This window comes from Ambystoma mexicanum, chromosome 10 (assembly GCF_040938575.1).
Source record: "Ambystoma mexicanum isolate Mex_15411 chromosome 10, UKY_AmexF1_1, whole genome shotgun sequence".
In the NCBI taxonomy this organism is placed as follows: domain Eukaryota; kingdom Metazoa; phylum Chordata; class Amphibia; order Caudata; family Ambystomatidae; genus Ambystoma; species Ambystoma mexicanum.
The window spans coordinates 1,464,967,089-1,464,984,790 of NC_090932.1; the positions used below are offsets into that span (position 1 = coordinate 1,464,967,089).

The 17,702-nt window shown below is 44.4% G+C and overlaps 1 protein-coding gene across 4 annotated transcripts in view; it reads left to right on the plus strand.

Annotated features, from left to right (window-relative positions):
• The window catches only part of HVCN1 (hydrogen voltage gated channel 1), a 764,389-nt gene that overhangs the window by 561,216 nt on the left and 185,471 nt on the right, over positions 1-17,702 (plus strand). The gene's annotated exons all lie outside the window — the stretch shown is intronic.

The following is a 17,702-nucleotide window of genomic DNA, read 5'->3' on the forward strand; positions in this document are numbered from 1 at the left end:
GCGGGTAGTTTCTACTGTATGAAAAACAGAACTGAAGCCAATGGGCCCTGCGCATGCTATATGTACCTTTGATTACATCATTCTCGAGACAGAGGGCCTCGAGGGACATTGATTTGACTACATCGACGCACAGGGCCTCTGCCGAAATTCTTTTTCCGAAGCAGCTGAAGTTGGATATCGGATATCAAACATGAGAAATATGTGGGAGGAAAATCCAGTCGAAAAGAACGTTACCAGGTGTAATTAACTTGTTCTTCTTTTCTATTATATGCTCATACACTTCACTTAAGAATTCACATGCCTGTTTAAATCTTTCTGCAGTTAGTGCATCTTTTACTGAATTTAAGTATTGTGTGGTACCCCATAGAGTGTATATGTTTGCTATTCTTTGAATAAGTATTTCCAAGTATAAAATGTTCGTATTTAAATGTATATATATTCCTGAATCTTATTTTATATAAAGAAGCTGTGTTATCACATAAAATAGTGTGTGGACATTCCTTTGTGGGAGCTTGGTGACTCACTGTATTTATGAACCTGCCTGCATCAACTCCTGAAAGCTTAAGCCTGGCTGCTCGTCCATTGCTACCAAATTGAGAGCCCCGGCTGGTGTGTTCTGTGCCTTTACCCTACCATATAGAGGGCAGAGTACAGATACCCTCCTACAGTGTTACACCAGTGTTTAACCTAGCAACTATAAAAAATCTGAACTTCTCTATTAATTTAGAGTTCTATTAGTGTATACTGATAACTGCACTACAAACAATGGAAACAATTGCAAATGATACATTTACCAGGATGAGCTAAGGGGCTCTCCAGAGTGCTTGTGAAGTCAGAGAAATAGATTTTGAAGATAGGTCTAGGGCAGAGATTATAGCTGCCCTTCTGGATTTCCAGAGAAATTGTGATACTCATGATGAAAACTGGGGCAGCTCCGATGGGGTCCTTAACCCATGTGAAGTCACAGATGTTGCCACTGGGATTGCCACCTCTCCCGTCACCTCTATTCCAAAACCAAGCATTGCTTCTCAGGGAGGTGCCCTGGAACTTGAGTTATTGAGGATGAAAACTAGCCTTTAAATACAAAAAGTGAGACTGAAGCTCAGTTGAAGGAGGAGTTGGCACGACATGTTATTCCCAAAGAAAGAGATCTTGACCTCAAAGATGGGGATCTTGAACTCAAAAACAGACACACTGAATGTCAAAGACTCCGGCTAGAGAAAGCTAAGGTGGAAGCTTCAGCCAAACCAATTGAGTGTCGCATATCTTGCAACCAAGTTTATGTAAGGTTTGGTTGGTGTGTATCTGGAGGGTTCTGATATCCTCCAACAGATAGAAGCATTTGAGATGGCTTGCGGTGTCCGTGGTGTTGACCATAGAGATTGGGCTATGTGTTTGTTAAGTAGAGTACCTCACACTGGCTATGACTGTATTCTGAAACTGTGTGCGGAAGAAAGGGGCCACTATGAGTGTGTGAAAGCTGCTTTGATTGCCACGTTTGGTAAGACACCTGCCCAGTACCTTTTAAAAGGTTCAGGGATTATAAGAAGAGCGACTGGGCCTCATTATGAGTTTGCCGGTAAAGTAACAACGGTACCGGTAAGCTTGCTGGTACCGTTGTTACCGGACCGGCATACTACAAGGTCTGCTCGCGGGTGCCTTTTCACCTCCCAGGTCTGACCTGGCAGGCAGACCGGTCCCTGCGAGTAGACCATGTCGGCTGCACCGGCACCATTCACGAGGCATCCGGCCTCCCCTTTCCCATTGAGCCCTATGTGGCTCAAATGGGAATGGGGACTCATTTGTTTCGGCACCTGGTAATGGGCAATTACTGGGTCTGGCGGGGCCGTAATGCCCCGGTAATTGCCCATTCCCGGGCACCAGAAAAAAATGTATTCCGGCAGCAGCCGTGCCGGTTTTACTGGCACAGCTACCGCCGGTCTCATAATGTCTTGGGTTGATTAGGTGAGTGTTGCACATATGAATATGATGGGATGGATTGATGGTTACAAAGCCAAGTCTTCTGTTGAATTGTCTCACCTCCTGTTTTTGAACATTTTTTCTTCTTGTTCACCAAGAAGATCAAGCAAAGGCTCTCAGCCCACTTTTATTGGCCCAGAATGGGGGTACACGTGGAAGCTCACTGCAGGACCTGCCCCATTTGTCAGTTGTCTGGCAAGACTGGAGGCAGTGTCATTTCCCCACTGCAACCTTTGCCAGTGTTTGGCACCCAATTTAAGAGGGTGGGCATCAACATTGTTGGTCCCCTTGACCCTCCAACATCAGGTGGACACGGGTTCATCCCGGTACTGGTAGATCATGCCACCAGGTACCCTGAGGCTATACTCCTTCGGACCATAACAGCCAAGGTGGTTGCCAGGGCTCTACTGGGCAGAGTTGGGTTTCCTACTGATCTCTGACAGAGGAACCAACTTCATGTCTAGTTACGTGGAAGTGTCAGAATCTGCCATTACAGTATGGCATTATTGGAAACACTAGTCCCTTTTATTAGAACACCGTTTCCCGGTCTAGTCCTCATTCAACATATAAATTCAAGCCCCGCCCACGGCTCAGCGTGTTTTATCTGTCTCTTCGACTCTGAGTAATAACTTTCTTCATCCCTATCTTTCTCTTCTCCTCAGTTGACATTATTCTGCTGATCCCCCTTTTAGTTCTGCCATCTCTTCTGACAGCGTCCCGCCGTTTCTCCTTCAACCTTGATTTCTAGTCCTGTCGGCTCCTCTCAGGCGCTCTTGCGTGCCTGTTTCGCTCTGACGATTCGAGCTTCTCTTCGCTGTTCTACCGCAATTCCTCCTTTGGTATTCTTTGCGTTCTGTCTCTATTTAGTACATTCTTTCTATTCTTTTATCTTGCTGCACCGATACTTACTATCTCTTCTGTTACTCTATTCTTATTTCTGATATTCTTACTTCCTGGGCCAGAGCCTACTGTCTCTGCTGTTCTTTTGCTTACTGCAACTCTGACTCCTAATTACACGAGGAACCTACCTGCAGCGTTCTCGATCTCCAGTGTCCATTTCTACTCATCGACTCCACGAACAACCACCGTTTTGTTACTACAGACTCTATTCCTAAGATGTTTGTCTGCTATCTGTTGAGTTAAGGTCCTTCAATTAGCCTACTGCCTTCCTTACTTATCCACGGACTCAAACCATCTGCAAGGACAATTGGACACCAGGGTTTTTTGTTGCCAATCGGCCTTTTCCCTGGTTTTTGGGGTTTGGCTCCTCGGGTTTCCCCAAAGGCAGGTACTAATCCCTGCCAAGGTGGCCTCGAGGGAGCCAGACCCTACTTGCACGACAGGAAGGATAGAAGATCAAAGGAAAAGCAGACACATGACACCCGAAAACCCTGTAAGAAGACCACATCAAACACCAAGGACAGTTCATCTGAAGGACCAGGTGAGGAGGAGGCTTGGGAGGGTAAGCATAATCCTGACAAGAAGCTATGTGTAAGGAATGTGGTGTAACATATTGGTTCTCCACCTCCTACCATCCTCCAACCAATGGTCTGGTTGAGAACATTAACAATACTCTCAAGGGCATTTTGGGTGAGACCTCAAGCAGGAAATTGGATCTCCTCCTACCATGCTTGCTGTTTGCTTACAGAGATGTGCCTCAAGAGTTTTGGTTTCAGCCCCTTTGTGCTCCTCTTTAGACTTCCAGTGAGGGGGGGGCCCTAGCCTTAGTGCAAGAAGGTTTGGAAGCCGCCCCTCAGGTTCTGCCAAGCAAGTGGGGGACTGTGTGTTATGCCTCAGAAGGAGGATGGCACAGATGATGGGCCAGGCAACAGCATATCTAAAGGCAAGCCAGGAAATGATCAAGTAGTGGCATAACCTTAAGGCCTCACAAGTGGATTGGACTCCTGGTCAGGAGGTCCTTGTGATCGAGCCTACCAGGGTACGAGCTTTGGCAGATAAGTGGACTGGACCCTTCAGAAAAATCTCATAGATGGTTGACGTCAACTAGCTGGTTGACATGGGTGTTCTTGGGGTAGCCCCTCAGTTCATCCATATCAACAGGCTCACGCCTTTCTATAGGAGAGGAGATGTCTCATGCCTCTTGCTAGTTTCAGAGCAAGAAGAGGATGATAGTGAACCCCTTACTGATTTACTGCATAGCAACCCTCCGGATGGCTCAGTGGTGGGAAGTTGACACCAGATTTGACACCAGGGCAGCAGAGGACCTGCAGGGCTTTGCTCCAGCAGTATGACCATTTGTTCGCACTGACACCAGCCCTCACCCCACGATGTAGGCATGATATTGCCACTGGTGACAGTGTACCTGTCAAAAGCAGATGCTGCAGGATGACAGACACTGTTAAGAACCACATCCAGGCAGAGGTTGCCAAGATGTTGAACCTGGGAGTTATTGAACCCTCAACCAGCCCATGGTTCAGCTCAGTGGTCCTTGTCCCCAAGACAAGTTCCCAGGCAGGTACCAAGGATTGGAGGTTATGTGTGGACTACAGAGGAGTCCATGCAGTCACCAAAATGGAGGCAGACCCATTCCCCAGGGCTGATGAGCTTGTGGACAAGATAGGTGTTGCCAAGTTTGTGAGCACCTTCAACCTCACATCAGGCTGGCAAATAGCCCCTGCCACCTTCCAAAGGTTAGTCAATCATGCTGCCAGTGGGCTGGAGGCCTTTTGTGTGTCCTACCTGGACAACATTGAAGTCTACTGTTCCACCTGGGAAGAACATTTGACAAACTTGGGGAGGGTGTTTAAGGCTATGAAAGGGCCAATCTCACTGTCGTGGCAAGTGCCGGATAGCACAGGGTAAGGTTACCTACCTTGGTCATGAGGTAGGAGGAGGTCAAATCCAACCTCTCCCTTGTGAAGTACAATCTGTACAGTACTGGGAGACTCCCTCTACTCAAACCTAGGTGAGAGCTTTTTTGGGCCTCACTTGGTACTACAGAAACCTTATGGCAGACTATGGCACCATAGCTGCCCCTATGACAACACCCAAGCAGCCTAAAAAGGTTCATTGGAGTGAAGACTGTCAAAAGTGCCTTTGATGGCTTGAAGGAAAGTCTGCGCAGGGCACCTGTCTTGTGTGCCCCTGACTACAGCAAACTCTTTATTGTGCAAGCTGATGCCTGTGACACTGGAATTGGAGTTGCCTTGTGTCTCAGTTAGACGACAAAGGGAGAAAACACCACATCATTTTCATCAGTAGGCAACTCAAGGGTAGGGAACGTAGGTGGGCCACTGTTGAAGAGGGTTGTTTTAGCATAATTTGGGTACTTAAGCGTTTTAGACCTTACAGGTCTGCCTTTAAGGTCCAAACTGACCATAAGCCCTTAAAGTGGCTTATACAGATGAAGAGTGAAAACCCCAAAGTTCTCATGTGGTCCATTAGCCTGCAAGAGCTAGACTTCACCATTGAGCATAGGCCAGGGAAGAGTCATGACCCCTTCTCTGGACCAAATATGATTTTACTTTAGACCTGAAATCTACTGCCAACTTTGGCAATTCTAAATCTCGCAAAAGATTTTTAAATGTTTGTGCCAGATGTCCATAGCGGGTCCTGCGAGGGGACCAGCGAGCTAACAACGGGCCCGTCATTAACAGGCCCGTTGTTGGCTCTCTCCCCATTCCCATTGAGCCCTATGGGTGCTCGAATGGGAATGGGGAAGGTCCGGGTTCCCTGCAAGGGGAAATACCGGGCAAGCTTACCGGTACCGTTGTTACTGGACCGGTAAACTTATAATGAGGCTCAATATTAGTAATTTTCGGACTTCTAATTTATACTCTGCTGACCCTTCTATAAACTACCCGAAATGCACACCTTCTTTGACAAAATTAAGTAAAACTCTGTTAACCCTATTGATCTTTCTACGTTCAACAGTCCCATTACTTTATTTGAAATAAATTAAACGGGCCTAGTCTGATCTCAAATCTGGCAAAGCGCCAGGCCCTGATGGTTATTCAATCGTTGATTTACCTTATTTCTCCCAAACTTTGAGAACGTTTTAAATACTTCAGACAGTAGTAGTAGTAGTAGTTGTGGCTCTTTTGGTGAAGCACTTCTTTCCCAAGACTAATAAAGACCCCCCTCATCTGTTAAAAACTATAGACCTAGCTCCCTATTTAATTCTAGCCAAAAGATTGGAAATCTTCCTTCCTAAACTCATCCACTCAGTCCAGTCCGGATTTATTAGAGATGGTTTTGCATCCTCCAACACTAGATTGCTCTTTATTATTATTTCCCACTCTCAGAAATCACAGGATTCCTTCGCCCTTGTTACTTTAGATGCTGAAATAGCATTTGATCGAGGTTCCTGGATTTTTATGTTCGAGTCCTTAAAATGACATGGTTTTTCTCCTTAATTCATTATTCTTATCCACATCCTTTACTCAATGCCTTCCACCTGAATCCTTATTAGTAATTTGCTCCTCTCCCATTATTTTTGTATAACTAGAGGCACTTGCCAAAGCTGCCCTCTTTCACCGCTACTTTTCATCTTTGCCCTTGAAACGCTATAGCAAAATATTAGATCCAAACAGGCTATTATGGGAATTTTTTTGGCAATGTTTAAGTCGGAGTATCTGCTTACGCGGATGATATCCTACTTTACGTTACATCAAAATGGCCGCTCATTGATCAAACTCGGAAATCTGTATTTCTTTCGTTATCTACAGGAGACGGTTGGTCTTCGGCCACCAAAATACGTTTGCCGTCAATCGTGAGAGGTTTCCATTTTTCTAGACTGACAAACCCTCCTTTTGGCCGTATGCCAAGCGTCTCATTCATTCATTGTATCCTCCGCTGATGATGATGAGTCTGAAGTACCTATGTCTGAATTTTGCATGTTATTATAAGCATCATTATCGTCATTAACATCTATAGCCATTAATTCTTTCACTGTTTTCATTTCATTCGTGTCTCTGTCATCCCGGTCAGAAGTTTGTTTTCTTTTTGTTATCATATGCATACATCCCTTAGTACATCCCTCAGTTATCTCAGTGCAAACTATTGGTAGGCAGTGTATGCAACAACAGCACGTTATTAATATTCCAAACACTACTACTAATATTGCAATCAACTTCCATCCCCAAGAATGCAGTATTCCCCAGAACCAGGACCCTACTTCCCAGCCCTCCTCTCCAGTAGGGAGTTCGGAGCTTAGGACATGCATTTTCTTTATTGCTTCACAAATCATAGTGGTGTAGTCATCTACGAATACGCAGCATGCTGATCCCACAATTTTGCAAATTCTCCCACGATCAACCAGGATTACATCTAGAGCCATTCTATTTTGCAGCGTCATTAACCTAATTCCCTTTTCTTCCAACGTCATGTTAAATAGTATATCTGTCGTTGTGTATATCGTATCCTTTAGTATTCTGGACAGCTGCCTTATGTTATAGGAGTTCACTATCTGGGACAAGAATGGTATGAATGATTTTGCTACGTCCTTTGCTATCAAAATGCCTTTGCTACTCCGTCGGTTTCTAGATCTGGATAGCCTAGCTATGTCTGCTGTTTCTAAGAGGAACACTCCCGGGAACAGTAGACCTAGGTAACATGTACCTCCCCAGTTTCTGGGCAACCAAGGATATGCTTTTTCCTCACATATAAAATGGACAGGATCTCCCACATATATTGGTTCTATTTCCCATTTTAGTACCGCTGTATTCATGAATCCAGTAAATGTTCCTACTGAATAGGAGCCTTTCTTTTTTAGACAAAAAGGGACAGTTCTCTGGTTGTAATTCACCGTGTAGGAAGGGGGGATTGCATCTTTGTTCCCGTCTGTCCTTAGACGAAACATCATCACAGATGTTTTAACTGGCGGGGACAATCTATCTTGTCTATTTTGTTGTTATTTTTCGCGTACTTTTAGGCGTAGGTTCTGGGATCATCACTCTCGCTTTATGGAATATGGAACAACCCACAGGCCTTATAATTATTTCCTCAAACTCATTCATGTTTGTTCTATCTAATTGACCCATACTACTCTTATTCCACATCCCATAAAACATTGCACTTAAAGATGGACTGCATGCAGAACTTAATGGTAATGGTTGTACATAACAGCCTATTCCTTTCCGCGCATGCTGCGGTAAATGGGCGCATACCCAGCAATTATTTTTCTTTAGAATTGCATGCGTCATGTTCATGATGAGTATTAATGTATTGTTTCCATACCCTTCTCTGTGTCTCTCTTCCATTGGGGACAAGGTATAAGTAATCACCTGAACCGGGCTTTCAGTAGTGGATATATTAACTATTGGTAAGAACATTCCCAATGGGTGTATAGACTCCATATATCATAACACAAAGGCTGTCGTTATTGGTGCTACCACACTCATGAAGCACATGATAATTGTCAAGATCAGCATACCATTTTTTTTACCATGCGTTTTCCCTAAGTTTACATTCTTTATAACAAACTCATTCTCAGCAGTGGTGCAGGAGGAGGCTGAAACCGGTCCCGACATTTTTCTCACCGTCCTTCTTCCTGACAAAGTTTGTTGTGGATATCTCTCTTGGTTGCACTTGTCCGGATGTCAATAAATTCAAAGGAATTGTCAACAGTTTAGTCTGCCAGCCCTTTGCAGCCTGGGTTGCTAATTCGTTCTAGGCAAGATCACTTGTCCTTCCTCGCACTGCTCAGAGGACTTCTGAACAGTTCTCTATTGCCTTTGTACCATGTGCGCCCAGCTTGTCCGCTCTGCTTCAGGACACATGTACTTTTTATAATTGCACCGAGGAGCCGCGAGTCTTGAATTGTCTGACTTGCACAACTCTCACGCTTCTCTCCTCTACACCTCTAGTTCCTTCTCCGTCCATGAGCGGAACCAGAGGTTAGCATAAACACCAAAGAACTGTGGATCACTCTGTCTTTCGAGGCCGCAAATCATATCGCCTCACTCCTGGTATTGTGTTATCCGTGAACAGTGCCGGTGCACTTCCAGATCCAGGCTCAGAGTCAGCCTGTGGCGCAATGGCAGGTGCTGGTGTGCGCCGCGACAGTGATGCGGATTCGGTCTTTGGCTCTGGCAAGTGCTGGTGGGTGCCAAAGGGGTACACGTTTAGTGTCTGCCGTTATTTGCAATGCAGATTTCGTATCGGCCAACAGTGATGTCGGTTCTGCTGGGCAATGTTGGAGCACTCTTTGCCCTTCCCCCTTTTTGGTAATCTTTTCAGGCTTTTTTTCGAGTTTCACTTCTCGCTCGCACAGATTTAGCAGCAGTGGATTGGCAGCAGTTTCTTTCGTTTCTGGGACCGCTGTCTCTTTCCGGTCGCCCGGATTCGGCAAGTCTTTCAGTGAAGATGGGATATTTTTGGCATGGGTGGCATGGATCCACGCCTTCCTCCCATCCACCCCTATCGCCGTATGCATTGCCAGAAGCACTTGATGGGGGCCGCGAATCAAACGCAATTTCTGCATTAAAAGGCCACAATAAGTGCTAAGTACAGGATGCTCTACTTCACTCAGTCGCTTTGGCTGATGTGCGCACCAAACATTCGCCGGCCTCCCCATCACAATCTCATACGGGGAGAGCCCAGTTTTAGCCTGTACAGACGTATGGATGCACAATAGCGCTATCGGTAATGCATCCACCCAACTCAACTTGCTCCCTGCACATATCTTGCTAATTTTTGACTTGAGGATTCCGTTGTGCCTCTCATTAAGACCGGCCGAACTCAGATGCCTCGAACTATGAAATCTCTTATCAATCTGCACATATCTGTAATACCACTACGCCCACAAAATGTGGACCGTTATCTGACCATATGACACGGGGCAAGCCAAAACAGGAAAAGTGTTCTTTAAGCATTACTTTTGCCGTATTCATTGCTGTGCAGTCTTTTAAGGGATATGCCTCCACCCACTTGCTGAATGCACAGATCACCACTAAGACATAGTTCAAGTTTTGGCACCTCTCCATCTCTATGAAATCAAAATGTATTGCCTCAAAAGGCATAGAGGGCGGGCCTAAACTGCCTGTTGGAGTCGCTGTTCCCTTCTCTACATTGTGTTGTAAACACGTAATGCAGTTCTGCACCAACCTCTCTGCATCATTCTTTATATTTACATTCTTCCATACCGTAGGTAGGTGCTGGATTATTTTCTTGGCACAGATGTGGGTAGGGCTGTGAGCCATTGTGACCATTGCAGTTACATAGGAATTTGGAAACCTCCAGTTTTTAGTTCCCTTGTCCACCCAACAACCCTCTAAATCTAACTCAGCAGAGCCCTCTGCCCACCCTTGTATCTCATCGGCCGTGGCTTCGGCCTGCATTTCTTTGACAGTGGCAATTCCATCTTCTATCATACAGGGTACATCCTCAGTCTGGACTGTCATCATTTTATTATTCAAATCAGTGGCAGTTTGTTTCGCAATTCTGTCTGCAAATGTGTTTCCCTCTCCCACTTTGCATGTTACCTTTTTATGTGCCTCGCATTTCACTATTGCTAGGCGCTTTCGAAACGTGAGTGCAGACAGCAATCGTACAATCAGAGGGCCATGTTGAATTCTGGCCCCATGCAATGTCAAGAAACCCCTCTCAGCCCAGAGTCGACCAAAGTTATGAACCACCCCAAAAGCATACTGACTATCAGTATATATATTTACGTTCAAATTTTCAGAAATCTCACAGGCTCTGGTCAATGCTATTATTTCTGCGGCTTGTGCCGAGTTGTAGGGGATTCTTTTGCTTTCTACAACGCTCTCTAGGGTTTTGATAGCGTAGGCGGTAGTTGACGTGCCATCAGGTAGTTTAAAACAAGAGCCGTCACAAAATAACTCTCCATCTGGCTCCTTTTGTGGGATGTCACTTAAATCAACTCTCCCCTTCGTTTCTTCCTCAGTGACCATTAAGCAATCATGGGGTGGTGATTCGTTGTCACCAATTTCTTCTGTGCGCAGTGGCATTAATTCTGCAGGATTCAAAGCGCTACACCTCATAATTTGGATATGGGGCGCGAATAAGATAATTTCATATCTTGTCAGTCTAGCAGAGGTGAGGTGTTGCGTCTGTGTCCTATTTAATAGGACATCTATGGCATGTGGCACCATCAGAAATAAAGTATGCCCCAATACCATCCCTTCTGTTTGTTTCACCGACGCAGCAGCCGCCGCGACAGATCGCAAACATCGTGGTAGTGCGCGCGCTACAGGGTCCAGCGCAGAAGAAAAATAGCCGCACGGCCTATTTCTTCCACCTTGTTCCTGTGTCAAAACCGCCAATGCACATCCTTCATTCTCGCATACAAACAATCTAAAAACTTTTTCATAATTCGGTGTGCCCAAAACTGGAGCAGAACGTAATGCAGTTTTCAATTGATCAAATGCAATATGACATTCTTCATTCCACTGCAAAGGCATCTCCGCATCCTTCTTAGTTAATAGCACCATTGGCTTCACAATCAGCGCAAAATTATCGATCCACTGCCGGCAATAAGAAGCCATGCCTTTTATGGCTCTGACTCCTTTTTGTGTCTTTGGAATAGGCATACAAGAAATACTTTCTATGCGTTCTGGCATTAGCCTTCTCCCTTCTTTAGAAAGTAGGTAGCCCCAATAAGCCACCTCCTTTCGATTATATTGAAACTTCTTTAAACTAGCTTCATGGCCATGTGCCGCTAGGTGTGACAATAGTAATACGGTGCTCTTTTTACAAATCTCTTCTGTATCAGCAACGATCAACAGATCATCTATCTATTGCAATAGTACACACCCCACTGGTAATTCTAGCATGTCTAGCTGCTCTTTTAACGCTCTACTGTAAATACTCGGACTTTCCGTATATCCTTGTGGAATGCGCGTGAATGTAAATGATCGTCCCCCTAATGTGAACGCGAACAAATATCTACTGTTCTTGTCCACCGGAATGCTAAAGAAAGCATTTTTTAGATCAATTACACTAAAGTATTCTGCTCAGGCAGGTATCATTGTCAATATTATAGTGACGTCTGGGACCAAGGGAAATTGTGGATCTACTACTTTGTTTAGCGCGCGCAAATCAATTATGAAATGATATGGTACTTAATTGCCTCCTTTCTTATACACCTGAAGAATCGGGCTGTTACATGTACTGCCTGTAATTTCTTCAATTACCCCTAATTCCACCAAATCTGAAACACTACTTTTCAAGCCTCTCTCTCTCCATTAGCCGAAATTTTACACTGGGGAATTCGCGGGAGTTTAACTCCTTCTTTCAAAATGATCCTCACTGGCTCTATCTTCAAGCATCCTACATCGTTATCATGCATCGCCCATATACAGGTTGGCACTTTTCTTAACTCTCCTGGCAAAGTTTCAGACATGAATTCTGACACAGGGGCATCTTGTGTGCCAAATCGTCAGAAACACCCTGTCTGACGTGCAATGTATAATCGCACCTAGCTTTTTCAACAAGCTTAATCCCAACAGGTTCTCCCCACAATTCTCTGTTAGGAGAAAGGGACAATGTTCGGTGAATGGTCCTATGTTAACTGGGACTGTTTGGGACACTGGGTTTATGACTGGTGTACCTGCAAACCCTACGGAAATATTCTTTTGGCCTGACAGTGGTATATCCGGAACCAAGTGATGGTCTATTGAACATATTTTTTCGCTCCTGTATCTACAAGGAAGCGGGGCTCCTCATTCCCGACTCTCATTTCTACGTAGGGTCTTCTCTGATTCACAGAAATAGACACTGGTTCCGACCCCTGTCCTGGGCTGTCCTGTTGGGGAAATAATACATCATCCGATGTGTAGTCACTACTATTACTGTAATACGTATTTGGCTGTGTATTGAAAATGTTCCCATTCTTTCCTCTATTTCCCCCACTCCGATTCCCATACTGTTGGTTTTGCTGGCCCTGACTCTGGTTAGGAGCACTTTGGTTTTGGGCTTGGTTTTGATTACCTTCATTATTGTGGTGCTGCTGCATACTATTCCTATTTGGTCCATTCGCTCCTTGGTGCCCTCTGTGCTGTCTTCTCTGGCCAGATCCATTTCTATTCTGTAAATATGGACATTGCGCTCGCCAGTGTCCTTCCTCCTTACAGTATGCACACTGATTTGGTCCCAATGGCCCCCCATGCATATTCGAATTACTCCTCCCTTGTGCGTTCCCTCTTCCTTTATTGTGTCCTGCTACTTGCTGCAGTAACACCCTTGTTTTCAATATACATGCTTTCAAGTCTTCCCCCACCTGTTTTAACAACAATAATTCATCCACCATCGCCTTTCGCCCCGGCGATGGTAAATGTTGCTGTCGATTATGTGGCCCTAGGACTTTCCTCCTATCTCTCCTGATATCCTTACCCCTGTACCCAGGTGCAATAAACATTTCAGCATAATCATTATCCAATTCATTTTTAAGCTCAAAAAGTCCATATACATGTTCCCTTACTTCTTCATCTCTTTCTCTACAGCGTGCTAATGCATTCAGATCTAACAATCGCTGCGGTGGTAATTTCCCAATTAACTGTTTCCATCTCTCCACCAAATATTCACCCATGCATTCCAACACTTCCTGTCTTTCGTTGCTTCTTCGGAAGCCATGCATCGAAGCCAATGCTGCCGTCCCATCATTCCATTCTACATACATCTCTGCCTGTTGCTGCAATTCCACCTGCCTTTCTTTGCTGTTCGCACTGCGAGTTACCCTTGTGCATCAACTTTGTTCAGTCCCGCCTCTCGCCCCTGTAGTTTCAACTTCCACCCCTGGAGGGACGGACGGTACCGAGTCTGTATCTAGGGCGGGAGGTGCAGATGGGACAATATGAACAGGGAGTGTCTGCAGTGGTCCTGGCTGGCTAATAGGAAGTGCTACATGCACTGTCTGTGGCTGTGGGAGGGCTTGAGCTACGGGAGGGGCTTGAGCAGTAGTTGCTGGTGTGTTTGGCCTCGCTTCTGATCTTGGGCCTTGTTTTGTATGGATCAATATGTTTTCCATCACTTCATCTGCTATGTGCAATTCCCGTTGTGGGTATATTTTTTCTATGTTCAACTGGTCCCGTCTACCTGACCTCCTTAGACTCTCCGTCCACTCCTCCTCCTTTTCTTCCGCTACTTCATCTTTTGATTTATGCCTGCGCGCATGCTTCGCTCTACTTCTAAATCGGAGCATTGTTTCTCTTCTCCAGTCCTTAACGATATCAAGTGCTGCGGGACGCGCTTTCTTTCTTATCAACACTCTTTCCAGGTTATCTATTCTCACTATCTCAAAACTACCATTTATTGGCCACTGATGGTCTTGTTGCTTTGTGGTTTGCCAATGCCAAGTCTCATAAGAATATTATCGCTCCCACACCATACTTTGCATACATCTCATACGCCGGCGTTCCCCCAGGCGGTGCAACTTGGCCATTCTCCAAAGATTGTCTACCGCAGCGGAATAACCCTGCTAGGGTGGACAATACCCCAGGCATGTTTCAACCCCCCCTTGGTTAATCAACCTTACCCTGGGCGTTTGATTTTGCAAAGTCAACTCTCAACCAATATAATGGGCTATTTTGAATCGGGGTATGACTCACCTGATAAATCAAATTGTCCTCCAGGGCACAATTCGTCTGTATACTGATGCAACCAATGACGACGTGTCTGCATTTCTTGGCTTCTGCCTCGTTTCGGGACCCTCGCCTCCTTGTTCTCTGGCCAGATACGACGATCAGATGTGTGCAGATCTGCAAAGGAATCTCTCATCACTTCTACAGGGCGTCCCGAACACCTCTTGATCCCGGCTCGATCGTCCCGCCCTTGTCGTTCTCCGCCTTTACTCTATTACAACGTACACAATGGAACAAGTGGGGGAGGGTCCCTATTCGGGTGCCATCTTGAAAGGGGCCCTTAGGGGTCCCTCGCGTTATGGAAACAAGGCAAATCACCACACACGATAGATACGCCAGACACGAGGTTGTATTCCCAAAGCTAGCGTTTATTGCAAAGCATATGGTCTCAGTTGGCCAACTCCGTCTCGCGCCCCGCGACGTGTATCTCTAGACCTCGAGGGACGCAAGAGAGCGAATTACGTACATCAGTTACATATATACAAAATGCATATCATACAATCAGCTGTGGAATGTTTAACAACACCCTTTATTGGGTTTCTTTGAACTCTGTTTGATGATGGACAATTTCGACGAATATGACACCTTCAAATATCTATTCTAACAACAATATGCAACCTTGCAAGTGTAGAGACATCTTTTCTTTGTTGAACAGAACACAGTGCTTCTGTTCTTGTAAGCGAGCTACATATGAGAGAAGAGTCACATTCCAGACCTTGCTATCTTTGAGGTGCTATTTGTGACCTGGGAGCCGACACACTCTACAGGCCTCGGGAAAGGGGGGGCCATAAGAAGAGCATAATTCAAGCCTTTAGCTGCTTTATTCTAACATTTTGTACAATATAACGAGACTGGCTGGCAGCTGTGAAATGATTAAATGCCCTGTGGCTCTCCTTCAAGGCTATATTCGGGAGGGAGCTGGGCATTCCTCTCTGGAGCTGCCTACGTTGTGTTTCAACGAACTCCTTATTAGCCTCGCGGCCTTGCGGCCTTGTCCTTTCACATTCAGACAACAATGTTAACAGTCGAGCAGAGTAAGCAAAAAAATTTGCTGCGAAGCAGTTTGAACAGAAAGCAATGAGCAATCGTTAGAAAACAAAATGGCGATCCTTGTTGCATCAAAATGGCCGCTCATTGGTCAAACTCGGAAATCTGTATTTCTATCGTTATGTACATGAGATGGTTGGTCTTCGGCCACCAAAATATGTTTGCCATCAATCGTGAGAGGTGTCCATTTTTCTAGACCGACAGTGGGGATGCCTTAATTCCATTAAAATGATGCTCGGCCCTATAGTACATTACTTTCTTATCAATGATACCTGTGTCTATACCTTTAGTTTTTTCAGAAAACTTGATGCTGCACTTTCCAAGTTTTTATGGAATCAAAAACACTTAGAATTGCCATTAACAAATTTAAGCTCTCCAAACCTGCTTGTGGTGTGAGATTCCCTGACTTCGTTGTGTATCACAAAGCTTTCGCTCTAAAGCAAGTGACCTCTTTTTTCCATTACAAGAACCACTTATTAAATTCTCCCAAATGGATCAATGTTGATGCTAATTTTATTGCTCCACCCACTCTTAATCATTTTCTTCTCACCTCTGCTTTGCCAAATATTTCTTTGTACGCCTCTTTGCATTTTTGTCAAATCTGTTTTTCTCAAACTGAGTTAAGTAATATCTTTTTTTCGGGTTTAATAGATCTTTTTCTAATAAACCAAATTCCGCTATCTTTAATAGATGGTAATCTTCAGGCATTAAACAAATGGGACAGGTTTTATTTTATAAAACAAATAGGACATTAATTCATTAAGTTTGTTGAAATCAATTTTTGCACAATTGTCTTTAATATATTATTGATTCTGACTCCAGTTTTACTGCTCCCTTGTTGATTCCCTATCCAAATCTTTACCTGCTTTAACTCAAAAATCCACTTCACCTCCACTAATCTTAATGCTTAATAATTCCTCCACCAAAGTTGCCACATTTTACTCCTTTTTAGATGAAACTCGAAAAAAGACCCTATCCAATGCCGTTACCACTGGACAAAGGGAATTTGTTTGGGATTTTGAACCCTCCCTGGATATGTGGACTAATATTTGGAAACTGGGACGGTCAACCCTCGCTGGATATGTGGACCAATATTTGGAAACTGTATTAATCCACTTCGGTCTATGCTGACCTAACCCAGACCCATTTCTTCTGCATCAAGTTTTAACACCCTCAAGAATGGCTAAATTAACCTGTAGTGCTTCTGATAGCCACTGGTCATGTCACATTCCCAGGGCCGATTTCTCCCATTTAATCTGATTGTAAATGTTTCCACACTTTTTGGTCCGAAATCTGGGTATGTCTTCAAACAATTTTTCATTTCCAAGAACCACTTTAATTATGTAATTTAATGATTGGTCCCATCGTTAATCCATACATGAAAATAATTGAATCTCCTGGCTTATTTCATCTTATTAGCATTGCTTTTCATATAATCGCCTCCAATTGGAAAGACTCCAGCAAACTATCTTATAATGCTTGGTGGAATCACATTTGTTCTATCCACCGTGTTGAAAAATGCTATACTTATTCTAATAATTGTCTTCATAAGTTTAATACTAAATGAGATATATTTGTTCAATAGCTCAATCATTCTGACTAATTGAGTGTTGCATTATTCTGTTGTTCATTATGTAATTGCCTTCCCTTCCTCGTATTCCCTGTCTCCCCTGTTTGTCCACTTTACCAATTTTAACATACATTCATAATAGTTATAATTGTAATTAATTTCACATGTATTTCTTTTGTGCTATTTCTTGCTAAAGGTTGTTTACCACTCATGAGATTGATCAATGTATGTATTAACATGATTTATAAATACTAATAAACAAATTAAAGACATAAGTGAGAAAAGGAGGGAGCATTGCAATAAAAAACATTGCTTTCCAGTTGGTTTTTGGAAGACCTCAAGGATTTCTTGGTGTCAAAGGCAAGCGGGTTAGGGAGTTCCCTCACTGAACGCAAGTCCTTGCCCCCATGAGGGGAGTTGCTCCCTGTGCGGTCCTACATTCCACCACCCGTAGGGGGGTTGTTGTGCATCGGGCTCACCTACCCAGCCTCACAGGGAAGGGCTCTTCTCTGAGGCGATGTAACAAGACCCCATGAATCGTG